We start from the raw sequence: 27,125 nt of genomic DNA, 5'->3' as shown, positions 1-27,125 counted from the left end.
TTTTTTTAAATTTTATTAAGCCATATATGATGAATTTTACGTATGTATGTAAACATGTTCATATGATTGTAAACATTTAAATAACGCCACTATTTAATATTTAATTTCTTAACAACATGAATTGTATTATTATACAGATGTATTATATAATTCACTCATACTCCGAGGTATTTGTTAAGAGAAGGTCTAATAAGGAAATAAGTTTAAATCAAGTCATTATTTTAAATGAACTACAAAGAATGTGAATGAATCAAACATTAAAATTAACAAACATATGTTCATACAACCAGAACTTAGCCACAATCTACGCAAGAGAATTGCGTTTTTTTTTATTATTTGGCTTGTTCCTCATTTAAACAAAATAACTAAGATCTTTAAACTAAAATTAATGGAAAATATCACAATAAACAAAAAATCACTTAACAAGATCAAAAAACAACATAATTAACAATTAACAACATTTTGTTTAATAATAACAGCAACCACAAAAGCATATTTTTTTTGCACAATTGTAAATCAAATAGTTTATTGAAAGCTTATAAATAAACTGTTTTGATTTTATTGCTTAAATTTGAAGTAATACAATCAATTTGTTAATAAATAAAGAACCTAAAACAATAAACCAAAGTTAACACCTTTATTACACTTAAATTTCTTAACAGCGTTTACACTGACAAACATACATAATTCCTTTCAGCTTTAAAGTCAAGATAAGCAATTTATATATGAAATTTTTTAGAAAATTTTTATGAATCATCAAATCCGAAGAAATACACCTAGGTCACAATCGGTCCTGTTGTGCGTTTCTTTTCATGAAAAATTTTTGTTGGTTAAAACAGGAACCTTATATACTATTTATTTATGAATGCTCAGTTTCCTGGATGTAATTGCCAAGAATGTTGCAGATTTCGTTGTTATATCCGAAATAATATTTCTCCCAAGATATTTGGATCTAATTTCGATGAAAAGTGATCGAAAGTTTCACTGTCCTCTGCACATGCTCTACATTCGTCTGAATCAGCAATCCTGATCGTCTACTTAGAATACTCATTCTGAGAAGTCTTCTCGTTTATCCTGCGTAAAGTCGAACAGTTTTGCGTTCGCCAAGTTTACTATTTCAAGCTCCCTTCCCTGTAAAGACAGTACATTAGATAAATATATTAAACCTTTGTTGGCGACATATCTAATCCATTTTAGCATTCCGTTATTGGATGGGTCTTTCATATAGAAACTAAAGGCCCGTTTTGTCCTCTAGTTTTGAACCATACGTGTAGCAACGGATTTATACGGATAATTGTTCCAGTTGACCATGATATTCTGATATCCTGTTTCTGGTATACGATCGGGCACGTCCGAAGTTTGTGTATATCCTTCTGATGTTTCCAGTATACGTTGATGAAGTTTCCCTAAATGGCCATTGGTCAATTCGGTTGTAAGTGCCTCTTAATATTTTGTATATGTTTCAATAAGAGGAATATCTAGCATGGTTTCCAGAGCCTTGGTTGTCATATTTATACCCAAGCAGGCAGTCATGTTGTCCTGACGATCTTCCCTCATCTTGGTGTTATTGCAATCCGGGAAAAAATAAGTGATACCTCTAGTCTGCCGGGGCTATAAACTGTTGATGATCAAATATATATTCGGCCTTTCCTTAGAACGAGTTGACATGGAGTCGAACCAGAGAACTACATAATTTGGTACCATATGAACCAGTAGCCCCCAGGCAGAATTTTGGATTTTGTGGACCAAGCGTTGTAAATGAGTTGTTCTCAAGTATATATGATACAAGATGGAAGTAGGTGTATGCAGGCCTCATCCATCATAGAATGAGTGTGTCGGATGTTTTTCTCAATGAGTCTGTCGGATGAATGAGAAGTGTGCTCGATTGAATGGTAATGGATGTAAGGTATTTTATACAAGTGATGGGTATGTTCAGTGTTTACTCTGTTCATACCAGATATAACCCAATATGTTCTCTGTGAGTGAGAACAAGTCCTCGGCCATTCGAACTGCGTGGTTTTAAACGGAAGTGATGTACTTGACCAAAGTGCTTGTGCATGTACAGGCACAACCATGTACAAAAAATGCCACTGGCGCATAAGATGCAGTGGTGAGTCTAATAAGCTCACCCAGCGGTTGTAAAAGTAACATAGTTGGACAAAGGCTCCGTTTCATACTTATGGTTCTTCTTAAGAGCGCCCAGTACCGAAGTACCTTGTTGATCATATCCTCCATGTGGTGTCTCTATTTTAAAGGATAAAATTTGATTTAGTAACTCCGATCACTCCAGTGTATATATCTGGCAATCGTTAGAAAGGTGATCTAAAGAATGAAATAAAGTGTCATAACGTCCATGGACTTTATGGCACTTTTTTGTGTGTTGTATCGTCCAAGTCATTTATGGCAGCAGCCAAATCAAGACCAAAAAAACTACGAAGTAGATTGTCACATATTCCAAAAAGAACTATGTACTATTATCTCAGTCATGGAATAAAATGTCAATTTGAGAAATCAGTTCCAGTATGAATACATAAAAAAGAATATGCATTGGATTAAAAGCTTTCAAATGTTCTACCATTGATTAGAAAGGGGTACGATGTTCAGAAACTCTTACAACAAAGCCAAGAAGAATTCGGTTAGGAGTTAATAATACCTATCTTCTTATAGTCGCTTTAATTACAAGAAGTATTCAAGAGTTCTTGATTTCAACTGCGAATGTAAAAATTTGCGGAAGTTCTTATTAGCCGGCTTATTACAAGACTCGATTCATTCCGAAATCATGAGGTAATGTCAGTGTCTGTTTTATTGATATTTTATATGTAGACTTAGATCAGTATGATCTTATCAAAGTTCCCCTATAACTAATCTTACAATATGTTTGTTAGAAATATTAATTTTAGTTCAAAACATTCGCAGCCAGTGTGAACACTTTTATGGCATTATAACTGATTATAAATCATATTATTTGTTTCTTTTTCTTCAATTTTATCATTTCATCGCATAATTAACTATGTTCAAAACAATAACAATAAAAACAAAACTAAACTTAAACCACAAATATATTCTGAAATTAAAGTGCCATTCACACTCATAAAAATTCAAAAGAAGAATGAAGCAATCCGTGCTTGTATCTATCGAGATTGATTTTAGTACTTTTAGTGCTTCTAATGGTAAGCATTATCATACCCAGCATGCTTACAAATATGTACATAAATAAGAACTTACTAATAGTGAGTTATTATTTATGCACTTATTGGTGAGCATGTTGGGTATGATAATACTTAAAATTGTACTTACCATGCTCGCTGCAATAAGGAGTTAAGACGCAGTGAACATATTCTCGCCAGCCATGTTTTTCACAAAAACAAAACTACTTAATTATCTCCTAATCAACAAGCGATCGTGGTAAGTACTTCTTTAACTCCATATTTGTAAGCGATCGTGATAAGTACTTGCTCCAATGTCATTGCCGTGTATGGACTAAATACTATAGTGTAATTAAATTTTAGGATTTTAACCCATTACTTGGTAATGAAAGTTTTTGCTGGGTATGTTTCAAAAATTTAGACCAAAATAATATATCCTCTATTAAGTATTTTACTATTCTATATAATATTAAAACAAGTCTACTTCAATCATCTAAAATATTCGCGCTTAAAAATATTCGAAATAAGAAGAAGAATAAATATAAAATTTAATAAACAATAATTTTTAAACATTTAAGTTATTTTGTTTATTATTTTTGGAAAACAACTAAAAGAGCATCATCGTCTTTAACATCGTTTTCATTATCTTCTAGTTGTACTTCCGTGTCAAGTGGTGATCTCTCAGCTTTAGATTAATCTTCAACTTCTTTAGCACCACTTGTTCTTTGGAATATAAGAAAATAATTTAAGTTTAATGTTTTTCTATTCTGTTTTTTTTTTGTTAAAGAACATTATTAAATTAAACAAAACAACTAACTAAGTATTAACACGTCATTTTGGTATTTAACATTTTATATAATTTGTTTTTGGGGGAAGCCCTCTTTGTATTAATTTTTATATTATTAATTATAAAATTATTGTTATGTTAAGTCCAAGAAAAAAGATTTAAGAACAGATTTCAAAAATGGTTATGTTCAGCGTAAATATTTTCACATTTTACTTGTTTGTTTGTTTTGCTACTCATTATTAAAAAGTAGAATTAATATCTTTAAAGTGCTGTCAACACCGAATATTTATGGTTCATTTAATTCCTAGAGTATCCATTAGCGCCATTTGTTATGGTTTTTAGTTTTTTTATTGTTATCAATTTATAATTTGGAAATATTGTTATTTTGTTTTGTTAAATTTTTGTTTATTTTGTTGGTGTATTTATATGGTTGACAATTAATAAGATTTATAACAAAGATTTAGTTTGTTGTTTGTTATTGATATGATTAATAGTTGTTTATGTTTTACCAATTCTTTCTAAATTGTATTATTTTGTAGATTCTTTAGGATCCTATTTGCGAATTAGGTACTGCATTTGGCGTTACTACAGTAGATGCGGAGAGAGATTCCATCAAAACCATAGTTTTACCTCCAGATTCATAGCATAGTTGCCTTTCTGACTGCCCCATGGAGGGGGCTTTCAAAACCTTTCAATCGTGGGTAAGTAGATGAGTATTCCGCCGGGCTATGTGGTTCAGTTGGAATGGTGGCGTTAATCTTGATCTAAGAGGAATTTTGCTTACCGGCATCACGTTCAACCTTGCACCTGGCCACACTTCCTCAAGGGACTCAATAGCTAGTTTGAGGAGTAGCGCAGAGCGTTTGTTCGAACAAAATAGCGGTTAAATGTAACCCTGGAATCACCCAGCATCATGATTCAGAGGGGCGGGCCTTGGATTCTCCTTAAGGATCTTCCAGTAAACGCTCAGTATCTTTTGACGGATGGTCCCCTATTTTTCCTGAAGATGTCTCCGTAACTGATGCTACGGTCGAAAAAAGTGCTTTACTGAAAGGCCTATTGACGACGATGGTTTGCGCTTTTTTTGACGTTTAGTCGGCTGGGTATTCGGCTTTGAAGAAGGAGTCCTCCTCGGATTGATGTCATTTAGGAAATTTTACAGGTTTAACCACTTCTGCCTCGGAGTTCTTTAGCCGAGACAGGATGCTATTCGCCCTTTCAAGGAATGATTTCCAGTCATTCGTTAAAACATCCCCGACGCCCGACAACGAATTCGATGACATTTCAAATGTAAGAAGAGGTGCAGAAGAAGAACCCGTAATCAGGGCCAACGATTCCTCATTTCCACAGGGCACTTGGGAAGACAGGGCTGCAGAGGTATACGCCACCACAGGCAAGGTTACCTCACTATTGGAAATCTTACCCACACCCGAACGCTGAGCAATTTTGGTTTCCTAACAGCCAGTTTATAGCCAGTAGCTTGCGAAGTAGTCAAGCCTCTGCTACCACCTGACTAGTTCGGACGCCAGTAACATTCGATTCGCCACAGCCCGGTGTCGCTACAGTGTGAATAGGGTCTCCGGAGATATTCAAACTCCTCTGCTGAATTGCCCTATCTTAGTGACAGAAAATTAATCAACAGAGTATTTTTGACAGACCACCCAATCTGGGAAACAGACGTTTGTTGTGCCGGATCCATGATCCGTAAGGGTAACCCTTTGGAGCCATCCAGCTTCGGTCACTGTCAGCATGGCCCATCTTTGCACTTAAGCCTTCACATCGAGACAAGATATTCCTTATTAAATTCTAAAAAAAAATATATTCTTAAAATTTCTAATATTTGTACAAAAAAAGAGTTAAGGACAACATTGCGGACCATTCAAAAGTCGTCATGTCCATATAGCGCTTTATATGGACATTAAGGTGGTTCAGCCTTATGTCAGATATTTCTAACAATTCTTCAAAGAATCTTTGTCCTAAAAACTTAGAACAAATATCTCCTAATGTAGATCAGAGTCAAAGAAGGTGTTCATTTGATTCCTTCTCATGACAACGTCTACAGTAGTCATAATACGACAGTTCAAGCTTTTTGCATAGAAACCTTGTCCCATGACGACAATAATCATATTGCTAAGTTAAGAATAGGTTTTGACTATATTCAGCGGATGCCCATAGAAAATATGGATGTCCATATTGGACATCAAGGCCCCAGTTCATCAGCAGTGCAATTGCCAATATAATCGCTAGACTATTGAATGTCTCGCCATTATATTTAAGGGTTCCCGGTATTTCATTTCCAAACATAGGACTTGACAGGCCAATATTCGAATATTTCCGGGATGTTTTGTCATTATCAGGCTTTCATCGAGCGATGATTTGACAACTCTATGGAACTTTGGAAGGAGATCGGTGAATGATTACTACTATATAAGGGATTAACCATTTAAGGGATTTCCAACAAAATGTTCACAATAGGCAGCCTACGCTTATTTCTTCGTATCAGATGTACATATATCCTCTTCTCAACCCAATTAAACGTTGTTGTAATTCATTGCAGTTAGATTTTTTTCCAAATAAACACAAAATATCTGAAGTTTAGATTTAAGCTGACGTAATATTTCATTAAAATTAACAAAACCACAAAATATTTAATAGAAAAAAGTAGCAAAACAAAGTAAATAAAATGTATATAGTTTCCATGGCCATTATATTGGTCAATGGGTTAAATTGAAACAAAAGCAAAAGTTCCATCATAATCATAAACCATGAGCAGAATACAATTAAACAAATGTTATTTTTAGTTTTATTCTTCTACTTTTAATATTACAGAATTTTGTAATTTATGCCAAAAAGTAGAAGAAGAAGATAGAAGAACCACTACAAAACCCAAAGGGGAAGTGTTTAAATTTATTTACACAAAATGGAAGTAGAAAAAAATACTATAAATGTAAAGCACAAACTAACCGGCTAGAAAAATGTCAGTTAAAGTTGAAGATTTAACAAAATTTTGGATTATAATTTATTACAAAATGTTTTAAGAACTATAGCAAACTACCAACGGCAACAGCTAAAGCTTGTAGATCTACTCTAGCACATTATTAGTATATGATTATATCTTGTAAATTTCCTCTAACGTTTTTTGTTTTATATTTGATATAAATCGTATTTAAGTGTTTGCCTTAACATGTTAAGGTCACTTACTGTGGTTAATTACGATGCTTATAACTTGTAATTAACTTAATTTAATACCTGTATCTTTATGTTTAGTTTATTTATAGAATTATGAGTTTGTTAGAAACTAGAATTTCTTGGTGAGATGTTTTTTGTTAATAAATATAGGAAATCACTTCCACTAATTACAACTGTTACTGTTTTTCGTTGTTGTGTTTTTTGCTTCTTTCGTCTTCTTCACTTAGATTAGTGTGTTAATTATATGCATAAGAATGTATTTATGCGGGTTTATGAGCAGACGATGCTAGAATATATAATTAAACATTATAAATACAAACATTTAGTAGTAGAAACAGTTAAGCGAACATAAAATTAAAGAATGAGAAGCAAAAAACACAATCGGAATAACGTGAATACAAACCATATTTATTAAATTTATGCATCGAATAACGAAAGACTTAAACAACAAACATGATTTTTATTAATCCAAAAACTAAGTTTATTTTTTGCGATTAAGGCTACGGTTTCAATAAAGCTAAGTGAAAATAGTCCTTTGACCTTATATATTATGTCCTCTTAATCTTTTTTAAGTTATATTTATAATTATGAGCTGTGACCTTTTCAAAAATTTCAGATAGACGGACATTGCAATATGTTTTAGAAATTGATACTGTGATAAGGGATGTAATATAAATAAATTAGGTATTGTGACATAATCGCAAACGGCGTTAAAAATATTAACATTTGAAAATATCATAGCAATTAAAAAAATATTTATTTTATAAATTTATATTTCTTTAAATTAAGCATCATTTATTTATACTTGTTTTTCTTCCTTTCCTTTTTATGTCGTCTATAACAAGATATCGATTGACGGCCTCTCATTAAGATTTTTTGAATTTTTTAAGTTTTAAAAAATGTGGAAAAACAACAAGAAAGTAGACTTTTAAAGGGTCACGTTGAAATTTGCGTCACTTATTTTGTCTATATATCAGCATTATCCATTTCTCAGAAATATGTTAAATATTTGAATATAAGATAAATTTGTAAAAATTATCTAGTTAATATATTTGATAAAAATAAACTATAAAAATTAGTAATAGTAGGGAATTTTATATGGAAAACACAGGTCAACCAATTTTTATCAAAATATAGCTTTTAACGATTAAACTATAATGAATGGCAATCTGTAAGAATCTTAATCTGCCCTCAGAATTTATCCATCACATGAAGTTTTGGATATATCGAGTCGTAAAAAGTGAAAAAGTGAAGAATGATATTATTTAAAATGTATCAACAGAGCGAAGGCAACCTTATAATACCTTCCCTTCCACCTAATGTTGAAGAGGACTATGTGCGGTGGGTTAGTTAGAGATCGTGATTTCTATTCCCTTTAGAGATACTGGTAAAGTAACATACAGCATACTATACGTAGGTATAGTTTTACGTACTTGTAACTAACTAACTAATTAACTAACTAACTAACTAACTAACTAACTAACTAACTAACTAACTAACTAACTAACTAACTAACTAACTAACTAACTAACTAACTAACTAACTAACTAACTAACTAACTAACTAACTAACTAACTAACTAACTAACTAACTAACTAACTAACTAACTAACTAACTAACTAACTAACTAACTAACTAACTAACTAACTAACTAACTAACTAACTAACTAACTAACTAACTAACTAACTAACTAACTAACTAACTAACTAACTAACTAACTAACTAACTAACTAACTAACTAACTAACTAACTAACTAACTAACTAACTAACTAACTAACTAACTAACTAACTAACTAACTAACTAACTAACTAACTAACTAACTAACTAACTAACTAACTAACTAACTAACTAACTAACTAACTAACTAACTAACTAACTAACTAACTAACTAACTAACTAACTAACTAACTAACTAACTAACTAACTAACTACTAACTAACTATATATAAAGATATGCTTTCATCAAATGGATTACAATGCATCATAAATGAGAGTACAAGAGAAGACTTAAGTAAAAAAACAAGTACATGCATTGACCACATTCATATTCGCAACAACAAAAGAACAGAAACACAAGCATCTATAGTGAGAACAAGCATCTCTGACCACTACGCTCTTTTCTGTTGTGTTTACGAAACAAAAGAAAAAGAAATAAACGTAAGCCAGAGTGGTACAATAACAGATTATCAGCGTGCCAACATAAATAAATATAAAGTTAATAAGTATATTAACGAAACCAACTGGAACCTGATAAGTCAAGAAAACTTAAACACCAATGAATTATTTAATAAAATATACGATGAATTTAACAATATTTATAACAAATCAAAGACCAAACAAGAGAAAAATAATCAAAGAAAAGTGAACCCTTGGTTAAATAAATATTTAATAAATTGTTGTAATATTCGGGATAAACTTTTTAACAAATGGCGAAATAATAGAAAAAATAAAAACTATGAAAGTGAATATAAAAAATTCAGAAATCTTTTAAATAAAAAATTAATTTACGCAAAAAACAATTATTATAAAACAAAATTCATTGAAAACCGAAACGATATGAGAAAAACGTGGCAATTAATAAACGAGATCACGGGTAAAACAGTCAGTAAAATTGATAATACAATAACAAATAACTTTAAAGGCGAGAACATTGTGACAATTGCAAATAAATTCGCGACAAATTTCAGTAACAATGTACAAAAAATATTACACAAATGCAACATAAATACACTACAATACAACAAGCCAACAATAACTAACTCAATGTTTTTCCTACCTACAAATGAGGAGGAAATCTTTAATATATTAAATAACATAAACGTAAACAAAGGAGCAGGTATAGATGGTATTAGACCGATAGATATAAAAGCTAATGCTTCCACCTTAACCCCAATTATTACGAAATTTGTAAACTCGAGTATTGATAGTGCAACCATACCAGATTTATTGAAAACGTCAATAATTCGACCCATTTTCAAAAGCGGCATAAAAAATGATTTCAACAATTACAGGCCAATTGCTATATTGTCAGTTATTGAAAAAATACTTGAAGAGATAATTGTTCAAAGACTTAACAATTTTTTAAAGAAATACAAAATTATCAATCGGAACCAATATGGCTTTCAAAAAGGCAAAACTATAAACAAATTACTTGGAAATTTTGCACATTATATAAACAAACATCTCAGTGAAAATTTCCATTGTTTAGCAATGTTTATTGATTTTAGTAAAGCCTTCGACACGCTCTCGCACAGTAATCTTCTAGATATTTTGGAAAAAAATGGCATAAGAGGCAATTGTTTAAATTGGTTTAAAAATTACTTAAATCTGAGAACATACAAGGTGAGAATTTCAAACTGTTTAAGCAATGAAACTTCCTTAAACGAAAACGGTGTTCCACAGGGCTCAAAACTCGGTCCAATTTTATACTTGTTGTATGCTAACGATATGATAAACATACTCAAGAATAGCACTGCCTTTGCATATGCAGATGACACCGCCATCATTGTGTCAAATAAAAAGATAGAAGATGCAAACAGGATAATGCAAGAAGAATTAGATATCGTGACAAAATGGAGCCATGATAATGGTCTCGTTATTAACGCATCGAAAACAAAGTTGATGCACATTAAACCGCCCCATCTTTCTAACCACGAAATTCGAATAAAATTCCACAGCAACCAATGCCTACACAACCAAATCTCTGATACATCAGATACATGTAAGACGGTTATCGAAGTCGTTAAAACATATAAGTATCTAGGTGTTCTTGTAGACGACAACTTTAAATGGCTATCGCATACTCAAGAGCTTCGCAAAAAACTTAGAAAATCTGCGTACAATCTTTTTCACCTAAACAACTGTGCTACATTTAATGTTCTGAAACAGGCTTATTTTTCTTTAGCTGAATCCTACCTAAGGCATGGTATCACTGCTTGGGGAAGTTCTACGTATTGCAGAAGTTTGCAACAAACCCAAATTCTAAGAATACTACATAAAAATCAGCTACATAAACAACAACTCCAATACTCCATGATATACCGCAACAACAACGCAACACTGATAACAAATGTCATTCCAAACGACAATACCACTAACAACAATTCAACACCACACTACTCTATCTTCGAACATAACTACAACGAAAACAATAGCACATCTACAAATATCAACATCTCCAATAACACTAACGTAGAAGATGATGGTACAACAAACAACAACCTTACAACATCAAACGTCAACATATCAAACCAAAATGCCAACACCATACCTACAAATATTAACACGAACTTGCGCAACACTACAAACAACAACATCAACTCAACTCAAACAAACAACAACATCAACTCAACTCAAACAAACAACAACATCAACTCAAACGTCAACACAACAAGCCTAGCCGGAAAACTGAAAGTTTTGAATGTGAAAAATATATACCATAGCACAATCATCAACGAATTTTACAACGATCACAGATACCTCACTCCAATCAACCATACATATAACACCAGGAGTCGAGCAGAAGGAAGATATATGGTAGAACGTTTCCAAAACAACTATGGAAAAAACAGCTTAGATGTCGTATTGCCAACTCTATTAAACAAACTGCCTACAAATTTATTAAATGTGCAGAACGAACACAGAAGAAAAAAGTTATTAAAACTTCACTTTTTAAATTCGCAATGAAAGCGAATGTATTATTAAAATTACTATTAAATATATGTATTATAAATTACTACATCCTGCAGATAAGCCTAATGGCTTCGCGGGATTATTATCTAAGAAAATTGTAAATGAATTCATCTTAAAATAAATATTAAATTAAAAAAAAAAAAAAAAAAAAAAAAAACTAACTAACTAACTAACTAGCTAACTAACTGACTAACTAACTAACTAACTAACTAACTAACTAACTAACTAACTAACTAACTAACTAACTAACTAACTAACTAACTAACTAACTAACTAACTAACTAACTAACTAACTAACTAACTAACTAACTAACTAACTAACTAACTAACTAACTAACTAACTAGCTAACTAACTGACTAACGAACTAACTAACTAACTAACTAACTAACTAACTAACTAACTAACTAACTAAAAAGATTTCTTTCGATTTTGTAAATATTTTCCGTATTATAACAAAATATATCATCTTATTTATTTACAATTTAGCACAAAAATAAAAACAATAAAATCATATTTTCGCTTTGCCTAAGCCTGTTTACATATTTGTTTACAAAACTCTTATTGAAAACAGCAACAAAGACTATCACTGCTATATACAAAAACAAAACTGCAGCAAAGAAGTAAAATGCTTTTGCACTCTCCTTTCTTTTATGTCGGTTTTCCGATGAAAAAGTTATTGATTTTGAAGAACACTTTCAAACCATAATATGTGTAGTAAATTTCAATAAAATCGAAGATGTCAAATCCGAAAATAACAGTTTTCTGTCCGTTTTGATATGGATTCTCTCAATGATATTTTATAAAAATTTTACTTTATTAAATAGAAACAAATTTATATATTTGTTGTCTTCTATAGCTAGACTTCGAATGACGCCCTCTTATTAAGATTTTATGAATTTTTCAAGTCTGGTGGTTAAAATAAAAATATGGAAAAACAACAAGAAAGTGGAATTTTATCGAGTGTTATTAAAATTTGCGTCACTAATTTTTTTCTATACTATATCAGCATATTAAAAAGAGGTTGTATCGACCTTTCGAAAATATGTTAAATTTATGAATATGTATAAATAAAAACATGTTTAATTTCATGTTTCTAGGTTCAATATTATAGAAAATTCAAAAAGTAGCTTTTGAAGAACAAAAAAGTACCAAGCAGCTGAAATACAGTGTACCATCCCTATCTAGCACTTGGCTCGTGCCAATCGTGTTTTTTTTTTTTTTTTGTTAAGGAAATTATAAATTAATTTTTCATTAAACTTATAATTATTTTAAATTTGCATATTCTTTTTGTTTTGTTGTTTATATTAAACAATTAATAAAATGTTTTTTTTTTTTGCCAATTAAATGTAAAACATAATTTTTTAATTAATTCAATATTTTAACTATTAATTTTTATTTCCCAAAATAAGGAAAATAAAAACATTTTAAGGAAATTCTATTTTAAACTTAAAATTTGTTACACTTGTCCATCAATCAAGAGTTAATTAAAAGTCTATTAATTATAAAATTTAATTCTAAAGACAAAGAAAATTTGCAGAATATATAAATCTAAAAATAGAATACATTTTTTTCTGCAAAAGAAACATGAATAAACAATTATTATATCAAAAAATAATATTGTTAAAAAGAATGTTTCTGTTTGAAAGGAAATGACGCCATTGAAATTTTATAATAATTGATATTTTATTAAAAGATGAAAAAAAAAACAGCAACAATAACATTTTAAGTACTTTTTTTTAATAAAAATTTCATATATGGGAACCAAATTCTACAAGTCATCCTTATACAAAAATAACGTCTAGACTTTATAGTTTTTTATTTTTATTATAACTTTATTTTTTCACTTAAACTAATGGCAAGAAAGAAAAAAAACAGTCTAGACCAGTTATATCAATAATAGTTTGGATGGCATAATAACTACAACAACAGCTATAACTTGTACAACAATACTAATAATTGAATTTTTTATATTTAATAATAATATTTTAATAAATGATAAATTAAACACAATTATTGTTTCATTTATTATTTGTGCTCTATAAATCTAATACCACAAAATAAATATTTAAAAAAAATCAATTAAATTGAAGCAAACAATAAAAACAATTTGCATGATATTTATTAATATTATTTACTCACAATCTATTTCGTTGCTTAACCCATTAAGTTTTAGGTATGATGCCATAACTAATACTATGGCTCTGTCTTGCTTTTGGGGTTTAAGTAACAACTTCGATGTGGAGAGCAATATTCTAAAAACATGTCAAACTGGTTGTAGGGCTCATCACTCATGCACAGACCACGTGAACAGCTTTCGTATTATTGCCGAACAATCGGTGGAGTGGTGATCCTCTCTATACTGAAATTATTATCGATTTTAGGTTAGGTTGATCGGAGGATGTAACTACATCTGAATGTAACTAAATCTGAAGAAATACTCCTAGGCCACTATCGGGCCTGTTGTGCGCACCTTTTCATGGAAAATGTTTTGTTGGTAAAAACTAAAACCTTATATAGTATTTACTGAACGTGTTATCGTCCGATGTTCAGAAACTCAGTTTGGATCTATTTTCAGTGAAAACCTAACAATGACAAAAAAAGTGCTCCAGAGTTTTACTGTCCTCTCTACATGCTCTACATTCGTCGGAATCCGCACGTCCAATTTTGTATAGCTACAGCCTGTAATTCTGCGTGTCCACTCAGATTACGTACCATCATACTAACCTTATAACATTTTGAAGAGGCTTCTCGTCCAGCTCTTGTTAGAGTCACCCCATAGGATCTATGTACAGGTGGCGCAAAAGTAATCCTCCTATTAGAAAATGCTATAAATTTTGCGATTGGCCCATAATGTCAGTTCTGTTTTGACATTTGTGTAGTAAACACTTGCGAAATATGGTTATACCCACTGTTTCATTATTCCAAGAGGACTTATTGGTTTCTCTCACCCATATATTTAATTGTGCCCTCGATGCGTCAAGTAGTTTTGCATTAGTCAGGTTAACTACTTCGAGCTCCTTCACCTTTAAAGAGTATTCGATTAGAGCTATTTTTCATTTTGAGGAGACTTCTTGTCCTGCCCTTGTTAGGGTCACCCCATAGGATCTATGTGGTTCTACTCACCGTTTCATTATTCCAAGAGGGCTTATGAGTTTATTTTACCCATATTTTCAATTGTGTCCTCGTTGCGTCAAATTGTTTTGCGTTAGCCAGGTTAACTACCTCGAGCTCCCTCCCCTTTTAAAGTATTACATTGGCTATTTCGTAGTCGACTATTCCCGAGTGGCGATATGATGTAAACCTGTGGGAGAGTATTCGAGCTTTTTTGCAATCCAATACGGTCTTAAATTCTTTATCATGTGATATCGCCCTGACTCTCGGTAAATATGTTAAGCCGGGTGGGCGCCATATTTATTCTAATCCAATTTACGTATTCCGTTATTCCTCGGACTTCTGCCTGGAAGCTTGTATTGTGATTAGGTAAACGGTGGTATATATCTGTTTCTGGATCTTCAATATAGAACACCAGATCCACTATGTCCTCCAATATAGAACCATACGTGTAGCAATGGATTTCTACGGGTATTTGCTCTAATGTTCCACTTGACCAAGACATTCAATCTGGGAAATATCCGACATATTCTGTGTCTTCTATGTGATCAGCCACGTCCGATGATTGTGTATACATTGATGATGTGTCCTATAACCGTTTTTATCCACTTCGCCTAATGTTATGAGCCGTTCGGCCATAAGTGCCGCCTCATATCTTAAAAATGTTGCAATGGGTGGAATATCTAGCAACGTTTCTAGATCCTTTGTCGACGTAGTACTCATGGCAACACTTATACCCAAGCAACATGTACGCTAAACTCCCTGTAGCAGTTTGATATTACACTTTTTGTTCAAAGAAGTCCACCAGATTATTGAAGCATAAGCTAGAATTGGTCAAATTATACTTTTATAAAGCCACTATGTCATAGTAGCACCGATGTGCTTTGTTAATCCTGTCCTCTATGTGATGTCTCCATTTTATTGATGTAAACCGTGCTTTATTTAGGGTATTCGATACGTTTGGTGCAACATGACGGAAGAAAGACCCTTAAGAGCTGACACAGGTGTCAATTATTGTTCAATATAGTACATGACGTCCTAATACCTAGGGCAACCACAACTAGAAGGGGCATCACTGGACGCCATGTTAATCTCGATTATGCCGATGACATATGACTTTTTGCCCAAACATTCAACGATATGTCAACCAAACTAGAGCAAATATCGACCATTGCAAGTGATGATGTTTTACATATAAATATAACAAAGACCTAGTTTTCGCATTTGAATAATATTAACCTCCAAAAGTTCCAAATAGACAACGTTGTTTTTAAAGATTTCCAAATGTTTATATGTGCTTATATATTTAGATTCCGAACCGCCCTGTGGGTTCTTTAGTTATGTATGTTGAGATGTGACTACGTCTTAAAAAATATGAGAAGAGGTTTTCTATTAAATAATTCTGATCTATTGAACTTTAAAATTAACTTCGACTTCGTTTAGTCGTTCTGTTCGAATCTATTGTGTTGGATGTCGTCTCCATGAGGGTAATGGTCGACATGTGTTGTTCTGGGATGTACAGTCGATGGCGGCTTTTGTAGCCACTAAAGCAATTACTGACGTAATTTCCGTGCAGTAGGCGATACTTGACGACCTTATACAGCCAGGAGCAGTGTAGATGGCGTTAATGTATCAAAAGTCTTCTATACTATATACAAAGTGGATAGCTATTCGGTAGACTGTTCCGCAACCATTCTCAAGGTATTGAGAAGATCTTTTGTGTAGTACGTTTATTCATAAAGGAGGTCTAAAAGAATATTGTATTATTATTCCAGTTTGGGAATTCTGTGAGACTTCCCTCTTTGCAGATGTTGATGATAATGCCCTCTTGAGCCCCCAGTCGCGGGCTATATTGTTCACTCCTAGTGCCTTAATAACTTTTAAACAAAACAGTTTCCTATATTTAATCTTATTCGCGAGTTTGCGTTGAGATACACTGTCTATGGTGAAGGGTATATAAGATATAAAACTCTTATTTGTTTCTTCCATAAATGGTGCTTTATATTTGTTCATAAAAGCAAGGATTTCATTTAATAATTTTCTTTAAAAATTTCAATCTCGTATTTAGTTTTATAAAACGCAAAAAGTCAAGGTCAAAAAAAAAAAACTTAATACTATATTGAATCCCTCAAATCACATTCCACTGTTTAAAAAACTCTCACCGGTATTACCTTAACAACAATCTTTTGTTTTAATTGTTTGTAATAAAATACTTAAACGTTCTAAACATGTTAATAAAAAAATTATGCCTCCTACTAAAGTAATTTGTCATTAACAAATTAAACGGGTTAAATGTGTAGACTCCCACGACAAAAACAGAACAAAAAACAAAAACAAAACATTTAACATATTAATAAATTATTTTGCTACGCTTTAATAAATTCAGTCAAATTTACAATAAAAATAATTAATTATACCTTTATACTACATAAATATTAATAATATTTATTTAAAATAATTAATTATTAATCCTAGAATTTACACAACGAAAAAAAACAAAACACCCCCCCAATGGCGTATGAGTAATATTTGTCTTAAAAAAAACTGAAACTAAAATTGAAAGTGAAATTCCTATTGCATCATAAATAAAATTCCATAACAACAAAAGCAAAATAAAATAAAGAACTAAACAACAACATTGTACGATGATTAATACCCACAGATTTAGTTGAAAAATTCCCAAAATCACATAAAAAGAATTCTACTAAAAAAGAATATTAATAAAGAAGCTTCAAAACTAATTTCGAACGTTCAATCAACTTGTCACCGTTAAACAAAAAATAATAATAATTGTCGACAAAAAAGAATGAAACAACAAATACAATAACGAAAACTATGTTTAGAATTCTTAATTATGGTGGGTGAATTATTTTTATTTTGTAAATTTTAGTTAAACCCCAAAAAAATATAAGTAAATACAAACCTTCAGTATAAATAATTATAAAAAAATTCTAAAACCCCACGAATTAAAACAAAAAACGTTATTTAAACAACCTCCATTTTTGGGTGTTTGGAAGTTAAACTTTTAATGAAGCGCCAAAATATTTAACTTTAAAGAAGTCTTTTCCATTTTATCAAGGTTTTGGGAATGTTAAGAATTACATAAAAATTGATTTGTGGGAATTACCTGAAATTAAAATAAATAGAACGTTAAATTGAATTTGCATATATACATACATACATACGTACATACATACATACGTACATACATACATACAAACATACATACATACATACATACATACATACATACATACATACATACATACATACATACATACATACATACATACATACATACATACATACATACATACATACATACATACATACATACATACATACATACATACATACATACATACATACATACATACATACATACATACATACATACATACATACATACATACATACATACATACATACATACATACATACATACATACATACATACATACATACATACATACATACATACATACATACATACATACATACATACATACATACATACATACATACATACATACATACATACATACATACATACATACATACATACATACATACATACATACTACATACATACATACATACATACATACATACATACATACATACATACATACATACATACATACATACATACATACATACATACATACATACATACATACATACATACATACATACATACATACATACATACATACATACATACATACATACATACATACATACATACATACATACATACATACATACATACATACATACATACATATAGAAGGTAATACAACAATATAGGTGGTGATAGGTTTTAAAGTTCGAGAAAATTCTAAATTTTAATAACGGTGCTGAATATTGTTGCAACATATAACTTGCATCCGTCTCCGATGCAACCTCCAATGTCAGATCTGATGAAATTGGTTGAAGAGGCACAAAGAAAAGAACCATTTAAGACAGGACATTTTTCAATATCGAAAAAAGGGGATATAGACGCTAAAGTTGAAACATTCACAAGTGTTCTGGTTGAATCTTTCGAGAACAACTGTTATGCGAAAGCGGAGATCTGCCCACAAGAAACTCCGGATAACAGGTAGATCTGGGACCTTGTGAAGACTCTTCGCAAACTATGTAACCGAGCATCCCCCGGAGGCATATTACCTTGGTGAATTCTCCATCCTGGAGACCTCTAGTCTGCAGGGACTATAAACTGATGATGATCTAATGAATCCTTGCCCTTTCCTTGGAATGATTTGACATGGGGTCGAACCATACAATCTGGCACTACGTATGGCCAGTTGCCCGCTGTACTTGTCCTGGCTGGTCGATGGTTGAAGTTCCATCGGGATCCACATAGTGACTTCGCGGGGAGAAAATGTTGGTTTAAAGACTGATATGTCCTATGCCATATATATCTGGATTCTCTCTGCGATCTCAACAGATGTCAGTGGGTGATGTGACAGAGCAAATTATGCTGGATTCCTGAACCCGTTGACTATCTCTTACTCTTCGCGTAGCAGGGCGCCAGTAAAGGTTGGGGAATTTTCAGATTGGCACTTGGTAGTTGCCTATCATTTCGTGTATTGTTCTTTATGATCTGAGAATGGAACTGATGTAAGTTAGCGAACGATCGGGAAAGACTCCTCTGCCCGACAGGAGACTACATAGCACTGATTTAGTAGACCTTTTACTTAAGGGAAGTTCGCGATGCCGCTGCCATCAATCAACAGGGTCATCTCAGTAGTGTGGTTGCGCGGGCTTTAAGAGTTTAAGGAATACACTGAAATGGGTCAATAGTTGATGGGCATTGCATTTTAAATAAAGCAATCTTTCATGACATCTAAAGGGTGGTCACCTTCCGATTTACCGGAAGATTGATTTCACCTGGTGTTGGTTTTTGTTTTTTCCTTGTCAGTGTATGTATGCTGCCTGTCTATTCATAACGGATATATCTCTTACTATGACAAGAGATTATATAGCTCAAGTACTTCAGCAAAGTTCTTGTACAGGCATGTACAAAAATTGTCACCTGATTTCCTCATAGAAGGATTAAGGGGCGCGTGGACACAGAATATGTTGGAAACTTTGAAACACCGATCCCACATAAAATGTCACGGTCAAGAGGTCCATTTGAGCAAATAACCGTAGCAAGCCGTTGCTACGGGAATGGTTTTAAACTGGGGGACAAAACTGGATTGAGCTTCTATTTTTAAGACCCAGAATATACCCCAAAAATGGCAGGATGCAAAGGTAATATTTATACCCAAACCAGGAAAACATTGCTATACGACAACTAAATTCTATCGACCCATAAACCTTACATCCTTACTACTTAAAACCTTGAAACTGATTGTCGATACTATGGTTAAAAGCAATATATTAGACAAAGATCTCAAATATAAACAGCATGATTATATAAAGGGGCGATCGGTGGAGACCGAGTTAAGCGAAGTTGTCCACAACATAGGTGAATCCTTCGATAGCAAACTGTATACACTGGCGCTAAGCATTGACATCGAAGGCGCCTTCAATAACACTGATACTTTTATCCAATACTTAGACCATTTTATTGTTGACCGGGTGTTCCGTAATTGGATCAACTACATGCTAAGGAACAGATGGATAAGCTGCGAGATGTATAACTATCAGGAAAAAGATCCAAATTACTTGTATATAAGAGCTGAGGATGCTCTGAATACGGTCTTGAGCTGAATGTTGAATATTAACCCGGAAAAGACGAAAATCTGTCTTTTCACAAGAAAGACAAACATTTCTAAGTATACTGAACCCTGTTTCCTTGACTAGAAAACACCGGTGACAGACAGAGTTAAGTATTTAGGTGTAATACTTGACCGAAAATTAAAATGGAGGCACCATATAGAGGATAGGATCAATAAGGTACATCGGTGCTGGACTATATGTACGAAAACTATAGGCATGAAATGGGGTCTTAATCTTACTATAAAAGTGTAATTAGTACAATTATAGCTTATGCTTTAATAATATGGTGGACTTCTTTGGACAAAAAGTGTACATCAAACTACTACAGGGTGTTCAGCGTACATTCTGCTTGGGTATAGGTGGTGCCATGACTCTTATATATTTAAGATATGAGACGGCACTTACAGGCGAACGGCTCATTACTTGCCAAAAGCGGTTATATTACAAGTCATCAATGTATACTGGACATATTGGAAGGCTGTACACAATCATTGGACGTGTCCGATCGCATATCAGGCACAGAATATGTCGGAAACTTAAAAACGCTGATCCCAGAATGTCACGGTCAAGCGGAAGGAGTCTGTTGCTACACGTATGGCTCTACATTGATGGACTAAGTAGGACTGACGTTCTAGTTTGAATACCTAGAAACAGAAATATACCACCGTCTATCTAATCACAACACTAGCTTCCAGGCAGAATCTCGAGTAATAACGGAATGCGTAAATTGCATTAAAATAAATATGGCGCCCACAAGGCTTAACATATTTACCGACAGCCAAAAGGCTATTAGGTCGATAAAAGGTAATAAAGTTAAATCTATGACCATATTGTAATGTAAGAAAGTTTTAAACGAATACTCCCCCAGATGTAAGGTTCACAAGATATGGGGACCAGACCGCATGAAAGAGCTAATGTATTAGCTTTAAAGGGAAGGAAGCTTGAGATAGGTAATCTAACGAGGTCTGAATTAAAAATATGGGCATGAGAATCCCATAAGGTCTCTTGGAGTAATGAAACGGTGGTTAGAGCTATAAAGATCTTATGTGGTGATAATAAAGAGAGCAGGACTAAGGTTAGTTTGATGGTACGTATTTTAAGTGGACGCACAACTATACAAAATTGGCGTTGTGTGGATTTAGACCAGCGGTTCCCACAGATTTTTACTTCGCGGACCCCTTGAAGAACTTATTTTATTTCGCGGACCCCCATACATATTTTTTTTCCTGTACATTGAGAATATATAATATTTCAGATGGGTTGTCAATTGCATGTTTTGAAGATAGAATGACTTCTTTGTTGATATGTTAACATGATGTTTAATTTTATGATCGTGTGATCTTTCATCTTCATTTTTCTTCAAGGTAGCGAAAAGGTTTCTTTATCAAATATTGTCACATGTGCTTAAGGAGTCACGTTTCAAAAATTTGTTGCGATTGCAAAGGGTGAACTGAGTAAGTGAGCTAAGTTTTCGGGAAAATAATATAAGAAAGTTGGACTTCTTCTATGTTGTTGCGGAATGCGTTATCCGCATAATATATGATTTGAACTCTTTGTTAAAGTACTGTGAATTTGGAACTTAAATTTGAATTTTAAAATACCAACGAATTATTTTACTTCATGGTTTTTGGCTACATATTTACGCGAAACGCTATGGATTTTCTATTGTTAATTTAATAATATGTATTGGTCGACAAAATCAAGTTAAAATCTGTGTATCACGTCGGATTGGAATATTTATATAGAGATGCATAAAGAGTCACCTCTGTTTTGGAAATATATAATTTTAGTCCTTTCAAACGAGAACACTTTTGCTTACAATTTGATAAACTTAAATCTGTAATAAGCTTGTCTTTGAATTGAACTTCATACTCCGGAATACCAGTATCCCTAATTTAATTGTAAGGCAGAGTATTATTTGTCTGAAATAAAAACCATTATTTCAGTACATATACAGGAAATAAAAATTACAAATCACGCAGTACTTTACTTTATAAAAGTTATACAATAAATTTGTAGGGCCTAGCTTCTTCCTGATAAACAACCGAAAAAATAAAATTCAAAAAGTTACCAAAAAATTTGGGATTATTGCACAAAAATTGGAGATATTTGTACATACATATAAAAGCAGAATATTGTTTATTCATGGTTTTTTTCGTTCGTCTTCGCGGACCCCCTAGGATTTTACTACGGACCACTAGGGGTCCGCGGACCCCCATTTGGGAACCGTTGATTTAGACGAATGTAGAGCATGTGTAGAGGACAGTAAAACACTGGAGCACTTTATTTGTCATTGTCATTCCTTCATAGAAATTAGATATTAATATCATGGGAGTGATATTATTCTGGATATAACATACTCTAAGAACATTGATTGAAAAATTCTTAGGCATTATGTTTGGGAAACTGAGTTTTTGAACAGTCGCTCATTAACTAAAGTTTTTGAACTTTAGATCTAAGTATGTCGCCTGAAAGGTTAATATACTCTTAATTAATAAAATTAAACAATTAAACAAAAATCCAGTTAATACACATAATACATAATTAAACATAAACAATGAAGGGCATAACAAATTCGTCACATTGAAGACATAAAAAAACATAAATTAAAAAAGTAAATATTGTTTATATTTTCTAATAAAAGTAATATTTTAAGTATTCAATATAACTGACAACACTTTTTTTTATTTATTTAATTTATGGGTACATAATACTAGTGTGTAATAATTTTTTATTGTACAAAAGTATTTGATTTGTTTATTTTCAAATTTTAACCACCACTTACCCAGTTACTTACTTAGTTATTGTATCTTTTTTTTTTGTTAAATAAATACTCATCATACTATTATTAACATTATTATGTATGGAGGATGATGGTTAAGAATAAAATAAGTTCAATGCCACATTTAAACACAAACATACATATAACTACAATATTTGTACAATCATAGGCAGACAATTTTTGTTTAATTCTAACATTATAATGTGTAGTTTTTTACTACAAACAACTAACAACTACAACAATAAGTAAACATGTCTTAAAGCAACAATTGTACAAAATTATTTGAAACAAAAAATAACAAAAATAAGAAACCTTAAATGAATTTTAATTTATTTTAAACACATTAAATTCTCATTTTATTTATTTGTTTAATAATGAAAAACCAACAACAACAACTATTTGAAAATAAATTCTTGATTTTCTCTATTTAACCCTGACTAAATATTTTATATTTGTACGAGTCCAAGATCACTGACAACGAAAACAACCCACTAAATATTTGACAACTGTTATCATTTGAACGTGTCATCATAAAGAAAGAAAAAAAATCATTATTCTGATTTTAATTATCATGATGATGATTTTGATCATAAATATTATTATGATCGTCATGTCATAATTGTTACAATGACCGTCGTCAGGTCGCTCATGGTTTTTTTATAAGATAAAATATAAATAGAATAAAGTGTCATAAGAAAACTATACATAAATGACATTTATTTTCTGAATTATTAAGAGAATTATAAAACTAAAGTTGAGTATAAACGATTACACAAATTATGAGTGATATAACCGAAAGATATAACCGAATACTCTCCCAGATGTAAGCCTGGTATCCATGATATAGATACCAGTCTACTCGGGAGTATTCGGCTACAAAGGTGCGAATGTACTAGCTTTAGAGGCAGCGGAGCTCGAGGTAGTTAATCAAACGAACGCTAAACCATACGATGCAACGAGGGCTGAATTAAAAATATGGGAGAGAATCCCCACAAACATAATATAGAGTGACCTTAATGAAAGAAGTTCGGGAAGCCTCCTCAAAATTATCAAGTCTGCGATTGGTATGATAATAGGTGTTCTAAATGGACACACAGGGGGTAAAACTATACAAAATTGACGCGGATTCAGACGAATATAGATCATGTAGAGGGAGTGAAACTCTGAAGTACTTTATTAGCCATTGTCAGACTTTCGTGGAAATTATATTTAAATATCTTGGCTGGAAAATTCTTAAGAATTAAATCCAGGAAACTGAGTTTCTGAACATCGGATGATTATACATTCTTCGGATTTTATGTAGTATACATTCTCCAACCCATCGCTACCCCCGGGGGCATGTTCCCTTGATGATAGATCCCATCTTGGTGTAATTCAATCCCGGGGTAAAGAGGTAATGTCACTTCACTCCTCGGCTAGTCCTTGCTATGATTTGACATGGGGTCTAATCAGTTGAGGTTCCTTCGGGATCGACGTAGTGGCTGTGGTATAAACCAAATTTGCGGGGAGAGTAAGTGGCGGTTAAAGGACTGATGTAAGGTAAATTCTATATTTCGGAATAAGTTCGATGCTATTACCGAAAACAACAGATACCTTCAGATTCTCCGGGATCAACGTAGTAGCTGTGGTTTAAACCCAAATTCGCGGGGAGAGTAAAAGCTCACCCAGTGGATTAAAAAGACCACCGTGAAATAGGTCAACAGGGCAGGTGTTTACGTTAAGCACTTCGACATTAATTAATTCTCCTACCAACCTAATCTAAACTATTCTAAAGTCGATGGTCTCGGCCAAAATCAACCTGGAATGGAAAGGGTGTCTGAAAAGAAGCCCCTATAAAAGCGGAAAAACAAGCTAGACACTGAAGACATCTTATGATATCTGATGATTTTGCATTTATTCGAAGCAACCAGGCTAAGGAACTAGGTTTTTGAACATTTCGACCAATATGTTTCATGAAAAACTTGTCTGTGTGTATATTGTCTGAAATAATCTTATCCTAATTATCAGTAGTCATGTCGGGCCACATTTGACTTTAGGCCCCATATACCCCCTGGGACATGTTACCTTGATGAATCTTCCTCATCTTGGCGTTTTTGCAATACCGGGGAAGTACGCCTAGTCTGCTGAGACTATAAAATTTATAGTTGGCGGCGGCGCGGCTTGCAAAATATTACCGGCGGCCAGCTGTCGCCGATTTGAGCCATCTCGTCTTGTATCTCTGCTATAAACTGGTGATTAAATGTATCCTCGGCCTTTCCTTGGAATTATTTGACATGAGGTCGAACCAGAGAACCACATAATCTGGTACCACGGTAACCGGTAGCCCGCTGGAAAGAGTTTCGACTTTGTCTTGTCCCGGTTATTGGAGAATCCCTTCGCGGTTATTGAAGAGTCTCAAATTCGTGGGAAGAGAATGTTGGTTGAAAGGCTGATGCACGGTAAGGTTTGTGCTGTTGCCGATGGCACTGAGCTTTGGAAATGTGTTGGTGTCAAGTGTATATGATACAGGATGGATGTAGGGGGATGTAAGCCTTACCCCACCCGTAAACCTAGAGTGTGTGTGTCGGAAGTTTTTCTCAATGAGCACGTCAGATGAATGAGAAGTGTGCAGGGTAAAATTGTGATGGACTTAAGGTATCTTAGACAAGTGAGACCATTCAGTTTTCCTTCCTTGCCCGGGTATGTTCAGAGTTTACTTTGTTCATGCCAAATCTAACACACTGTGTCCTCTGTGAGTAAGAACAAGTATTCGGCTTATTTGATGGATTCGTGATTCGGTCTACCGATTACGTCTCTAGGTAATGGTTTAGACTCAACAGAGGCCATCACATCTGCTTGGTTGTAAATGAAGTGATGTTTTTGCATCTCGGAAGTTAAGCAACGGGGCAACAATGGTCAGAAATTTGATAGTTACAGTAATTGTGTAAAGTGTTTGTACATGGATCGGCGTGTAAAAGTATGTTAGGGGTGGTGGTGAGTCGTCACAAAAGTTCACCCTGTGAATGAAAAAGACCACCGTGAAATTAGGCCTTTAAAGCAGGTGTTCTCGTAAAGCACTTCGACATCTTTAGGTTCTATATAAGATCCTTTTCAGAATATGGCATTTAATTACATTCTTTAATTGTGTAGAGTTCAGTCCATATTTGACTCAAGTCTCTAATAAAAGTTCTAATAAAATAATACAATTAACATTTTGAAAGGATCGATCCATAATAATCTAAGTCTTTATAAAGGAGCAACTTCCAAAATTTACTTTACATTTGCGAAACCTGTTATCCTTGTTTGTATCAGTTTTAGTAATCGGTTTTATGTAAACCTTTTGTGAATCTATTTGGCGAACCTACAAATTGAACTTAATATTTGGCCGATGATGATGATGATGGGACGTTATGCGTTACAGTTCCTGTAGAAAACCTTATAAAAGGATTTGGTTAAAATCGGTGAACTAACCGACGTCACTAAAAGCAATGCTGGGTTTATGGTGGATATAGAAAACCAGAATTTATGATTTTTAATGTGTGCATTTTCATATGACTTAAATATTTAATATTTATGAGACAATAATAAAAAAAAACACAAAACGCCATCTAGAATTCTGAATGTCAGTTTTAATTTTTAATTTAATTTATTAACTATAAATATTTTGGCTACTGATCAACAAGTTCAACAAAAAAACATGATTTT

The sequence above is a fragment of the Lucilia sericata genome, unplaced genomic scaffold (genome assembly GCF_015586225.1).
Source record: "Lucilia sericata isolate MDLA Ls3-8-SP2 unplaced genomic scaffold, ASM1558622v1 Contig000899F_arrow, whole genome shotgun sequence".
Classification (NCBI taxonomy): Eukaryota; Metazoa; Arthropoda; class Insecta; order Diptera; family Calliphoridae; genus Lucilia; species Lucilia sericata.
Note: the sequence above shows the minus strand (reverse complement) of the source record.